The following is a 12,847-nucleotide window of genomic DNA, read 5'->3' as shown; positions in this document are numbered from 1 at the left end:
TGCACATACTGCAAAACTGAAAACAGTATTTTATTGTACATTTTTACCATGAAGAACTACGGTATTTTAATGTTACTTTCATTATTACTGTATAGTATTTTACAGTTATTAAATGTTATTTTATTTTATTTAATAGTGCTACTTTATAATGGGTAAAAATGTTCAAAAATTGCACAAGTGTTATTTTAACTGTTCAAGACGTACAAGAAAAATAAAGAAACTGAAACTTTTAATTTCACAATAAAGGTTTATTGTGTAAACCATGCTAAAACAGTAGCAATAATTCAATATAACAGAGCAACAGAACACTAATAAACAATTGATCATTAAAACCAGTCAACGATTAATGCATCAAAAATTATTAAAATTTTAAAAAAGGTGAGAATACTGCTACAAGACAGGAAATGATGAAGGCCAAATGATGTGGAAAGGGACAGTGAAAAAGGGCAGCAACATGATGATAATCCTGCAAAAATGACAAGCAAAATCAATCACTGAAGTAAAAACTAATCATCCCTCAAACCATTTAATTCATTCAGAAACGAAACACTGCACTGCTGTTTAAATATATATATATATATATATATATATATATATATATATATATATATATATATATATATATATCAGTTATATAAAACAGTTTTTTAATTGTTTTTGTTGGTGAAATACAGTTTGTTGTCAATTCACAATTACACTAACGTTAATGGGGAAAAGATCAGCGGGCATTGTTCTTGAAGATCGCTAGTCAGGTGTGTAAAAAATAAAGTCTCATCTTAACTTAATGTCCGACTCTGTATAGCTCGAATATCTGATTCCATGACCACACTACTAGTGCTTCCACGGATTTAAGAGGGGTGAACACAGTTCATTCTGACTTTAAAAGGCTACATATTTAACATATTTAAAATAAAATAAATAAAATAATCTAATTTAACGTGACTAATGTTAATTAAATACTTTTAGGCTTTTAACACGTATAAATCCACTTCTAACTTACAGACAAGATTGCTTTAGAGAACATGAAAGCTGTGGGTCATTTTTTTTTTAAATAATGCTAATGATAAGTTACTGATAAATGGTTTGCATAAAACAAAGTAATCACTAAGCATTCATTTTTGGCAAAATCTGCAGAGAGGCTCAGCGACACAAGGAAATGTGTTAAAGTTGAATAGAGAACTAAAGAGCAGTCTAGCCTACTTCATGAAATGTGGTAATAATCTGCTGTCAATTCATATTACTGTATTTCAATATGCAGCAGTGATGGCATGTCAGCGAGAAAAATAAACATTTTATCGAGTCATTTCATACAATTTATTTATTTATTTATTTTTTATACGAACACCTCTCCAGTGACATTTCCTCAAACTAAATCATCATAACGTTACTGTGCACAGCATCAGTAAAACGTTTAGAATAATTTAAATGCTTATTTTTTTAAAACAGTCACTGCTGATTACAAACTAACATTAAAAATAGGCTTACAGAAATCCTGTATGCATGATAATATAAAGATGTATTACTCACTGATGTCGAAGCACTTCCAGGTCATCAGAGATGTAGACAGGACAGAATATGTGCTATCAAATGAGCTCTTGTGCAGCCTTTGTTGGACATCCAGGTAGTATGTTCACCCACACTGTAAGAAACAAAAACAGAAACAATTTATTAAAATGTGAGGGATAGTAAACATGTTTGGTCTACAGAGAGAAGAAAATGTTTACTTTAAGCATTGATCCTAATGAATCTATTTCTGAACTACATTTAACCTTATCACGGAAACAGCATTTTTGAGCTTTTAGACCAGGGGTGCTCAACCTTGTTTGCTTTAAATTAGAATTAAAACAATAAATCTCTATGTCAAATAAAATACTTCAGATCTAAATAAAGTAGGTGTTTTTACCTAAAGGTTCCTTCCCTCCAGTTAGTTTGGCTGCAAATCCCTCCACATCTGTGCTTTATTCGGTTCTTGTCTTAAGAGTAACTGGTGTCGCATTCCAGGTCAATCACAATCTGGGCTAGAAGGACAATATGCCAAAAGACAAGACACATATAAATAAAAGTCTCAGAATAAAATATTTAAAGGAATAGTTTACTATTTTGCCACTATTTACTCCACGTGTTATAAACTAGTTTGAATTTCTGTTGAACACTAAAGCAGATATTTTTAAGAATGTTAGTAACCAGTAACTATTGATATTGCAATTCAACTTGCAATCCATGTTAAGACAAAAATGAATAGCATAAAATAACATAAAATATCAACTTGACATTTAAAAATCTAATCAAAATGAGGAAGACATCAACATTACCTTGAATAATCAAGTGAGGAGTGATTGGTAGCATCAGTTTTTCAACATCAATTACTGTAGCTGAAAAACAGATAAATATAATAAGAGTAAAATAAGACTTAACATTAATTAATTTAAATCTATGGTACAACCATACCAATCTGTATGGGGTTAAAATACATTTGTACACAAATCATTCCCTGACCCCAACAAATATAGTGATATATAGTGATAATGACTTTGGCTTATATCTGTGTACTCAGAACGTAAACTCACCTCAGGTACACCTGAACACCAAAAATTAAATGTACAATTAATGACACACTATACATCAAGCTCATTAACATTATTGAGAAACAGACAATTAATATGTATTTTGTTAATATTAACTTTAGCTTAAAATAATTCAACTGCATTTAATTTTCAGCTCCATTTAATAAAACAGTTAAGACTCATTTCATTATGAGTTTAGTTTAAATAACTAACGTTAACTTACAGTTGAAAAATTTTACCATAATGATAGCCTAGTCATAATGACTATGTGAAGACCAGAGCTTACCTTAACGGTAAACGTTTAGCTTTTCATGGTGACTTCGCCTTCATCTCAGTGTTGTGCTGAAATAGAGAATTCATTAATGCAGTTACAATAAGTTAAAGTTATGTTTTTTTTCAGGTAACTTAGCGTATGGTCAAAAACTCACTCAAGATAAACTCACTGTATCTAATACCTCGCAAACACTACAATGACCGCCTGGCGTCTGTTATTTCTTGTTTAAAATACCATTTGTTAACGGACAGCGTGACATAACATAAGAACCTAACGTTACAACTAATGTCACTTGGTTAATTCTTTTAAATTACACACTCAATACACAGAAATATATACAAAACAATCCTTCAACGGACAGAATTTGACTTTAAAACACTTACCGAGGATGAATTCGCTGGATGAAAGACGACAGGTGAATTTCAAATTAGGAGAGCCGTTGCCTGCAGGTCGAGTCGTGTCCGTTCGGTTCTATGAATCGGCTCCTTAGTGAACAGTAAAGATTTGAATCTGCCTAAAACCGATTCCTTTTTGTATATGATTCATTACTATTTCGTTATACTGCTTGGCCACACGCATTTATACACTAATTATACACTAAATGCATATTGCTGAATGTGCTCGTGAACACGTGTGATCAAATAATTCCCGAGCAAACGGTTCAATACGATTCAGAGTCGCTCGAGTGCTGAACCGAACCAGTGCAAACGTGATATTGATTACAATATAGTAACATTGTTTTTTATTCACTTTAACGTTACCAGCGAAATTATTACATATATTTGACCTTGACAATAAGAATAAAGTTCGTTTGAAGTGTTTTGAGAATTTATATTTTTTTTCTCCCAGAATTCATTTCACATCAACAAGCAAATGGTAATGGCGGATGAGAAAGCCCAGCTAATATTATAAATATTGCGTTTAATATGTCACGAAATGAAATTTTAACAGTGTTTCATGCGAGAATGTAGTTCTTACAAACTTAAATCTGTGGTTTATTTATAGATATCATGTGTAAATTTTAAGCGTGCTTTGCCGATAGCGGAGATTCTGACCTCCAGGGTGTCCATCATCACTAATGTATCCGGCGAAACGAGGTTATAATCGGCTAGACATGTGAGACTTGCCCCGGTCTTAGATGGCTCTATAATGAATGTGTTATGAAATTTAATTTTAACCGTTTTTCATGCGGGAATGTAGTTGTTTTAAACTAAAGTCTGTGGTTTATTTATAGAGATGGTGCGTATTTTAAAATATTGTTTTGAAAATGCGGAGATGTGACCTCCATGGTGACGGGTGCCCAATCCTCATGAATCCGTCTAAAGCAGGCTGGTCATTCTGACATTTAAGCTGACTTTGGTTTCATGAATCAATTACTTTTGTTCCAGTTTACGTTTTGGTTAAGCACAAAGTTATGTTGATTAAAAAATGATTTAATATTTTCATGTTAACCTTATAAAATTAAGGTGCAGTACACCCAAAAATGGAAAACCAGGGGACAGTTTTATGCACCGAACAGTCTGAAGAAACTGGTTAGTTTTTTTTCTTCACAAAATACTTTGTCAAAAAATAAAATAAACATAATAATAATAATATAAAGTGTGTGTAGAGTTTTTCATGGCCATTTGCAGTTCTGTATTTAGATGCACAGTAACTGATTTTTTCCCCAAATTCATTGTAAAATCTGCAGTAGCATACTGTTAATCATGTTCACAGTATGGAAATGTTGAGAATACATTATCATGCTGTGAAAACAGCAATATATACAGTAACACACTGTGCACAGCTTATACAGTAAACAACTGTTGAGAAATGCAGTATAATACCGTGAAAACAACAGAAATCGTTTACAGTGTAACTAATCTTTTCTCTCCTGAAACGTACATGACGTAAATTCGTTGACATTTTGTCTTGATACTGTATGTTTTATTTAATACTTACATCCAGTCCAAGGCATTTAGACATTTTTATGCATGACTTATAAACAGCTGGGAAAATAAGTCACCATTTTTCTCAGAAAACATATTTCTAAAGGTGCTGTTGACTTGAAATTTTCCCCAGATGTGGTAACAACCAAAGAAATCCATATAGGCAAAGAAAACAAATCTAATTAGTTTACAAATTAAGTTAAGACACAGGGAAAAAAGTATTGAACAAATGAAGGGAGGTGTAGAAAGGCAGTGAATGCCCAGACAGCAGCTGAAATCTCTCAGTAGTTCTTCAGCAATCCTCTGCCTTTCGTCATTGTAAATTAATAACAGCTGCTTTAGTCCAACATCTATGTTAGCAGGAAGCTTCTTTAAGCTGCCATCACCAAAAATAAATAAATACATTTCAGTAGTTCAGTATTTCTCCTTGTGTCATCTCATTGTTATTACACATGAGCAGGCCCGTATTGGCCAATTGGGATGACCTAATTGGGATTTACCACAGTTCCGCTCTTTTTATTTATTTTCTGACAGCCCCATGAGCAGAATGCAGCCTGCAGGTTAATGATGACGTAATTATTATTCGACTCCCCAACAGCTGCACCTTGCTCATCATCAAAATCATTTAAGAGACACTAGAGAGATGAAAAATGGATAATAAAAAGCGCAAAGGTGGCACTGAAATAGCCAGAATTAAAAAAGCTGAGTATTTTTTCTTTTAAACCAGCGGCAGCAAGAGTACAACAACACATAAAGATAATGAAATGGCTGGTAAGTTAACATTAAGCTAGTTAGGAGCAGCACAAAACAACAACGTCAGCAAACCGGTTTATGTACCGGATGTGTACTGTAGCTTCTCACTAGCAGCAGCCTCTTGTCCAGTTTGCTGCTAACAGTAAAGAGTTATGCCCTGTAACGTTACCACGCACCAGTCAAGAGCCCAACACACTAGAATGGGTAGGTAGGATTGTCACTACTGAGGAAATATAAGAATTTGAATAATTAATATTAATGAATATTACACCTGCTCAATGAAAAATGCTCTGAGACAATTAATAAAATCAGATGATTCACTACATTAATAAATCTGATCAGAAAGCTAAAAAACAAAAAAACAAAACAAAAAAAAAAACACCAAGCTATCATTAGAAAGCAATACTGTGGTTAAAATGTCTGGCATACAACAGTGCAATACTTGTTTTATTCTTTATTTGTGGTTAAGGACTGGATATCTGCAACAATTTTGCACAGAATATATATTCAGACATTGCAGAAAAGGACACTGTGATGTTTTAAAGAATAGTGTTGGAGATTTAGCTACCCTTTAATGATCTCATATTTCTGAAAAATATTTGAAGCTATAGCGCAGCTGTTTCCTTGAAAAAGACGTGAGTGTCATTAGAAAACTTGGTCCTACTTTATATTAAGTGTCCTTAACTACTATGTACTTCCATCAAAAAATAAATACAATGTACTTACTGTGTTTTTGATGTATTTGAGAACAATTGTGGTGCTTTTGAGTTGGGATAGAGGTTAGGTTATGAACAGGTTTGGTGGTATGGGTAGGTTTAAGGGTGGGTTAAGGTGTAAGGGATGGTCAACATTGTATTTACAAATGTAATTACAAAAGTTAATTACAGATGTAAATACATACGGGTATTTAATCAAGCATAAGTACACAGTAAATACATGTATTTACACAATAAGTACATTGTAACAAACTATTAGTTCCTATGTAAGTACTTGTTTGTTAAGGCCACAATATAAAGTGGGACCGAAAATTCCATACATTTATTTTAAATCTTTGTTTTATAAATAATATTAATAAGCTTAATATATACAGAAGTTAGAATTATTAGCCCTCCTTCGATTTAAAATTATTATTATTTTTTTAAAATATTTTCCAAATTATGTTTAATAGAGCAAGGAAATTTTAACAGTGTCTGATAATATTTGTTCCCCTTCGGATGGGGAACTTCAATGCTATTAGTGGATTTGTTTAATCCACGAATGGGGATTTCGTTTCAGAAAGTCTATCGTCTAAAAGTGTATATAACGGGTCAATGAAATGCCAAATGAGTTGGCAGCGTAAGCTTGCGCACCTGGAGCTTATTGCCAATTAGCTCTGCATATAAGCACAGGGAAAGCAAGGAAACGCCATCCTTTTCGCTCTGACACCAGCAAGCTACCAAGGGGCCTACCTCCCTCACTGGACTTGCAGTCTGGGCCCCAGAAGGCCCCCTTGCCCTCCACTTAGGGGTCTGTGACCCCAGCAAGCTACCCAGGGGTCAACCTCTCTCTCTCTGGACTTGCAGTGTGGGCCCCTGAGGGCAACCCCTGCCATCCACCAAGGGGTCTCTGACCCCAGCAAGCAACCCATGGGTCCACCTCTCTCCCTGGACTTGCAGTCTGGGTTCCACAGGGACCCCTGCGCTCCACCTAAGGTGTCCCTGGCCCAAGCAAGCTACCCAGGGACCCACCACTCTCCCTGGACTTGCAGTCTAAGCTTTAGAGGGCCCCCTTGCCCTCCACCTAGGGGTCTCTGACCCCAGCAAGCTACCCAGGTGCCAAACACTCTCCATGTACATGCAGTCTGAGCCCCAGAAGGCCCCCTTGCCCTCCACCTAGGGGTCTCTGACCCCAGCAAGCTACCCAGGGGCCCACCTCTCTTTGACCTTGCAGTCTGGGCTCCAGAGGGCCTCCTTGCCCTCCACCTAGGGGTCTTTGACCCCAGCAAGATACCCAGGGGCCCACCTCTATCTCTGTACTTGCAGTCTGAGGCCCAGAGGGCCCCCTTGCACTCCACCTAGGCATCTGACCCCAGGAAGCTACCCAGGGGCCCACCTCTTTCCCTGGACTTGCAGTATGGGACCCAGAGGGCCTTCTTGCCCTGAACCTGGGGGTCTCTGACCCCAGCAAGCTAACCAGGGGCCCACCTATTTCCCTGGACTTGCAGTCTGGGAACAAGAGGGCCCCCTTGCCCTCCACTTAGAGGTCTCTGACCCCAGCAAGCTACCCAGGGGTCCACATCTCTCCCTGGACTTACAGTTTGGGCCCCAGAGGAACCCCTTGCCCTCCACCTTGGGGTCTCTGACCCCAGCAAGCTACCCAGGGTCCACCTCTCTCTTTGGACTTGCAGCCTCGGGCCCCAGAGAGCCCCCTTGCCCATCTCCTTCTCTGTACTTGCACTCTAGGCCACAGACAGCCCCTTTCCCTCCACCTAAGGGGTCTCTGACCCCAGCAAGCTACCCAGGGTCCACCTCTCTCTTTGGACTTGCAGCCTCGGGCCCCAGAGGACCCCCTGCCATCCACCTAAGGTGTTCCTGACCCAAGCAAGCTACCCAGGGGCCCACCACTCTGCCTGGACTTGCAGTCTGAACCCCAGAGGGCACCCTTGCTCTGAAACTAGGGGTCTCTGACCCAAGCAAGCTACCCAGGGGCCAACCATTCTCCCTGGACTTGCAGTCTGAGCCCCAGAGGGCCCCCTTGCCCTTCACCTAAGGCTCTCTGACCCCAGCATGCTACCCAGGGGCCCACCTCTCTCCCTGGACTTGCAGTCTGGGGCCCAGAGGGCCCCCTTACCCTCCACCCCGGGGTCTTTGAACCCAGCAAGCTACACAGGGGTCTACCTCTCTCCCTGGACTTGCAATCTGGGCCATAAAAGGCCCGCTGGACATCCAACTAATTGTCTCTGACCCCAGCAAGCTACCCTAGGGCCCACCTCTTTCCCAGGACTTGATGTGTGGGACCCTAAGGGCCCCCTTGCCCTACACTTATGGGTCTCTGACCCCAGCAAGCTACCCAGGGGTCCACCTCTCTCCCTGAACCTGCAATTTGGGCCCAAGAGGGCCCCTTGCCCCTCACTTACAGGTCTCTGATGCCAGCAAGCTACCCAGGGGTCCACATCTCTCCCTGTACTTGCAGTCTGGGCCCCAGATAACCCCCTTGCCCTCCACCTAAGGGGTCTCTGACCCAAGCAAGCTACCCAGGGGCCCACCACTCTCCCTGGACTCGCAGTCTGAGCCCCAGAGGGCCCCCTTGCCCTTCACCTAGGGGTCTCTGACCCCAGCATGCTACCCAGGGAACCACATCTCTCCCTGGACTTGCAGTCAGGGACCCAGAGTGCCCCCTTGCCATCCAACTAGTGGTCTCTGACCCCAGCAAGCTACCCAGGGACCCTCCTCTTTCCCTGGAATTGCAGTCTGGGACCCAGAGGACCCCTTGCCCTCAACCTAGGGATATATGACCCCAGCAAGCTACACAGGGATCCACCTCTCTCCCTGGACTTGCAGTCTGGGCCCCTGAGGGCCCCCTTGCCATCCAACTAGTGGTCTCTGACCAAAGCAAGCTACCCTGGGGCCCACCTCTTTCCCTGGAATTGCAGTCTGGGACCCAGAGGGCCCCCTTGCCCTCCACCTAGGGATTTCTGACCCCTGCAAGCTACACAGGGGCCCACCTTTCTCCCTGGACTTGCAGTCTGGGACCCAGAGGGCCCCTTTGCCCTCCATCTTTGGGTCTCTGACCCCCATCAAGCTACCCAAGGATCAACCTCTCTTCTTGGACTTGCAGTCTGGGCCTCACAGGCCCCCCCTGCTCTCCTGCTAAGGTTTCCCTGACCAAAGCAAGCTACAGTGGGGCCCACCGCTCTCCCTGGACTTGCAGTCTGGGACCCAGAGGGCCCCCTTGCCCTCCACCATGGGGTCCCTGACCCTAGCAAGCTACCCAGGGGCCAAACATTCTCCCTGGACTTGCAGTCTGAGCCCCCTAAGGCCCTCTTGCGCTCCACCTAGAATATTTGACCCCAGCATGCTACCGAGGGATCCACCTTCTCCCTGGACTTGCAGTCTGGGACCCAGAGGGCCCCGTTGCCATCCATCTAGGGGTCTCTGACCCCAGCAAGCTACCCTGGGGCCAAGCACTCTCCCTGGACTTGCAGTCTGAGCTCCATAAGGCCCCTTTGCCCTCCACCTTGGGGTCTCTGACCCCAGCAAGCTACCCAGGGGTCCACCTCTCTCCCTAGATTTGCAGTCTGGGCCCCAGAGGCCCGCCTTGCCATCCAACTAGTGGTCTCTGACCCCAGCAAGCTACCCAGGGGCCAAACACTCTCTCTGGACTTGCAGTCTGAGCCCCAGAAGGCCCCCTTGCCCACCTTTTTCCCTGGACTTGCAGTCTGGGCCCCAGAGGGCCCCCTTGCCCTCCACTTAGGGGTCTCTGACCCCAGCAAGCTACCCAAGGGCCCACCTTTTTCCCTGGACTTGCAATCTGGGCCCCAGAGGGCCCTTCACCTAGGGATCTCTGACCCCAGCATGCTACCCAGGGGCCCACTTCTCTCCCTGGACTTGCAGTACGGGACCCAGAGGGCCCTCCTTGCCCTCCACCTTGGGCTCTCTGACCCCAGCAATCTACCCAAGGGCCCACCTCTCTCCCTGGGCTTGCAGTCTGGGGCCCAGAGGGCCCCCTTGCCCTCCACCAGGGGTCTCTGAACCCAGCAAGCTACATGTTTCCACCTCTCTCCCTGGACTTGCAATCTGGGCCACAAAGGGCCCCCTTCACATCCAAAAAATTTTCTTTGACCCCAGCAAGCTACCCAGGGGCCCACCTCTTTCCCTGGACTTGCAGTCTTAGACCCAGAGGGCCTCTTGCCCTACACTTATGGGTCTCTTACCCAAGCAAGCTACCCAGGGGTCCACCTGTCTCCTTGAACCTTCAGTTTGGGCCCCAGAGGGCCCCTTGCTGTCCACCTTGGGGTCTTTGACCCCAGCAAGCTACCCAGGGGCCCAACTCTCTCCCTTGACTTGCAATCTGGCCATAAAGGGCCCCCTTGCCCTCCCCCTAGGGGTCTCTGACCCCAGCAAGCTACCCATCGGCCCACCACTTTCCTTGGACTTGCAGTCTTGGACCTAGAGGGCCTCCTTGCCCTCCTCCTCGGGGTCTCTGACCCCAGCAACCCCCGTGGGGACCCGGGGTAGAATAGGTCCCCAGCACCCCCTTGCTGATCGTAAGAGGCGACAAATGGGCAATTTGTTTCAGCCGTGAGTTGTGACTCATGTCAGTGGAAAAAGAGATCCTGGTATTTGAGGAATGTAACTGTTGCGACTATTGCAGATCCAACACAGTACTTTGGCCTCTATTTCACTTAGACGGGAGGTTGGAAGGGCCCGATCCAATCAATCGGCTAGTCAAGAAATGCCCTGGATTATTGAACTTTTTTAAACATCTAGCAAATTTCCAGAAGGCTTTGGCTGAGGGTCAGTTGAGTAATGCATATTTTTAAATATGCTTGCTTGAGTATATCATTCTTATATCCTTGATGTATACCTGGTGGAGATCCGCGGCTCTGTGCATCCTCTTGTTGGGCTCCGAGGTGGGTGAGGAGTAAGAGTGAGGAATCTGAAATCATACAAAAATGGCAAACAAACAAAGCCCAAATAGAAAATTATCGGATCAGGACTTGGATTGTAACTTTGGAAATGGCATCAGTCTACTACCTAAAAGTGAAAACTGGCAGAGATTTATACATCTAGAATCTCTACAATCTGACTTGCCACTCTCTAAACTGTCTCCTTTTGCTATTCAAAAAGGCATCTCTGGGATTGCAGGAACAGTGAAAGATTGTAAAAAACTAAGATCTGGACAAATTCTTGTTGAATGTTCCAAAAAGGTTCAAGCAGAAAACCTACTACGTGCAAATATGCTTGCTGGTGTTGCTATGAAAACTTTTTACCATCCAACTTTAAATCATAGCAAATGAGTAATCCGTACCAGAGAGCTAGAAGACATGGAAGAGACTGAAATTACTACAGAGTTAATGACTCAAGATGTAATACATGTTAAAAGAATCAAAATCAGGAGAGAAGATTGTCTCATAAAAACAGGAACCTATATTTTAACAATCAGTAGACCTCTACCTCCAGAAAAGATTCGAATTGGATACTTAAGTGTTAATGTTGACATTTTTACACCTAATCCACTCAGGTGGTTCAGCTGCCAAAAGTTTGGACATGGATCGATTGCTTGCAAAAACAGGCCTACTTGTGTAAACTGTGGAGAGGAAAAACATGGTGATCAATGTAAAAAAACACCAAAGTGCAGCAACTGTGCAGGAGAACATCCAAGCTCATCCAAAGACTGTCCTACCTGGATTAAAGAAAAAGAAATCCAGAAAATCAAGTGCACTAAGAAGGTGAGCTATTTGGAAGCTCGAAAGCTTGTAGAGAACTCCTCATTCTTTAAATTGGAAAAAACTTTTGCTGCTGTGATGAAACCAAAACTGCAGTCTGTCGGGGTTCAGACAGATTCAACATGGATAAATGAAAAATTTGAAGAAATAAAATCTCAAACTCCAGTAAATACTAAGTGTTCTGATCATCAAAGTCAGACTGTACTTCGTCAAACTCAAGTAAATCACAAAGAACATTCATCTACAGGACAACACTCATCCAAAAATAAACATGACAAAAAACCAAATCCTCAAAAAGAAAAAACTAGCCAAGAGCATAAGGAGATGAAGACCAGCAGCTCAAAAGACATCGAAATGTCAGACGACAAAAAACCTCGAAGTCGGAGCACTTCTCCTAAAACTAAAACCAAAGGGCACTCAAATGTCTTACCAACTTGACAGTGGAAAGTCATATTATTCAGTGGAACTGCCGTGGCATAAGAGCCAATTTTTCTGAATTACAACGTCTTGCTTGCATTTATAATCCCCTGGCTTTCTGTCTCCAAGAGACCCATCTTACTCCAGAGAGCAATATATCTCTGAAATATTTTACATGCCTAAATGCATATGGCCCAAACCTTCAACGTCCTTGTGGTGGAACATCAATATTACTTAGTGTTACGGCTGTTGCTTTTTTCTCTTTATTGTCTGTCTCTGTGCGTGTGTGTGTCATGACGTCACTCACTGTTTGTTTTCTATAGAGTCCGCCTTTGCGCACCTGCGGCGAGTTGCGCTTATTGAAACTGGCTATAAATGCGGACCATCCTTGAGCGGAGAGAGAGAGGAGACTTCACAGCCAGCCATCAAGCTTCTTTCGTTTCTTTAATTTACTGTTTTGTTTCTTGAAGTTTTACTTTGTTCT

General features: G+C 42.4%; 1 long non-coding RNA gene across 1 annotated transcript; it reads right to left on the bottom strand.

Annotated features, from left to right (window-relative positions):
• Nucleotides 1–227: 227 nt before the first annotated feature.
• LOC147838505 (uncharacterized) lies at nt 228–4,117 on the bottom strand. The gene is made up of 6 exons (XR_015522050.1): nt 3,222–4,117; nt 2,851–2,906; nt 2,313–2,372; nt 1,904–2,018; nt 1,528–1,639; nt 228–466 (listed from the first exon to the last, which is right to left on the bottom strand). It is a non-coding gene; the product is annotated as an uncharacterized LOC147838505 (long non-coding RNA).
• Between the last annotated feature and the right edge of the window lie 8,730 nt (nt 4,118–12,847).

This window comes from Danio rerio, chromosome 22 (genome assembly GCF_052040795.2).
Source record: "Danio rerio strain M-AB ecotype USA chromosome 22, GRCz13ab, whole genome shotgun sequence".
NCBI classification, from domain to species: domain Eukaryota; kingdom Metazoa; phylum Chordata; class Actinopteri; order Cypriniformes; family Danionidae; genus Danio; species Danio rerio.
This window is presented reverse-complemented; position numbering and strand designations above follow the sequence as displayed.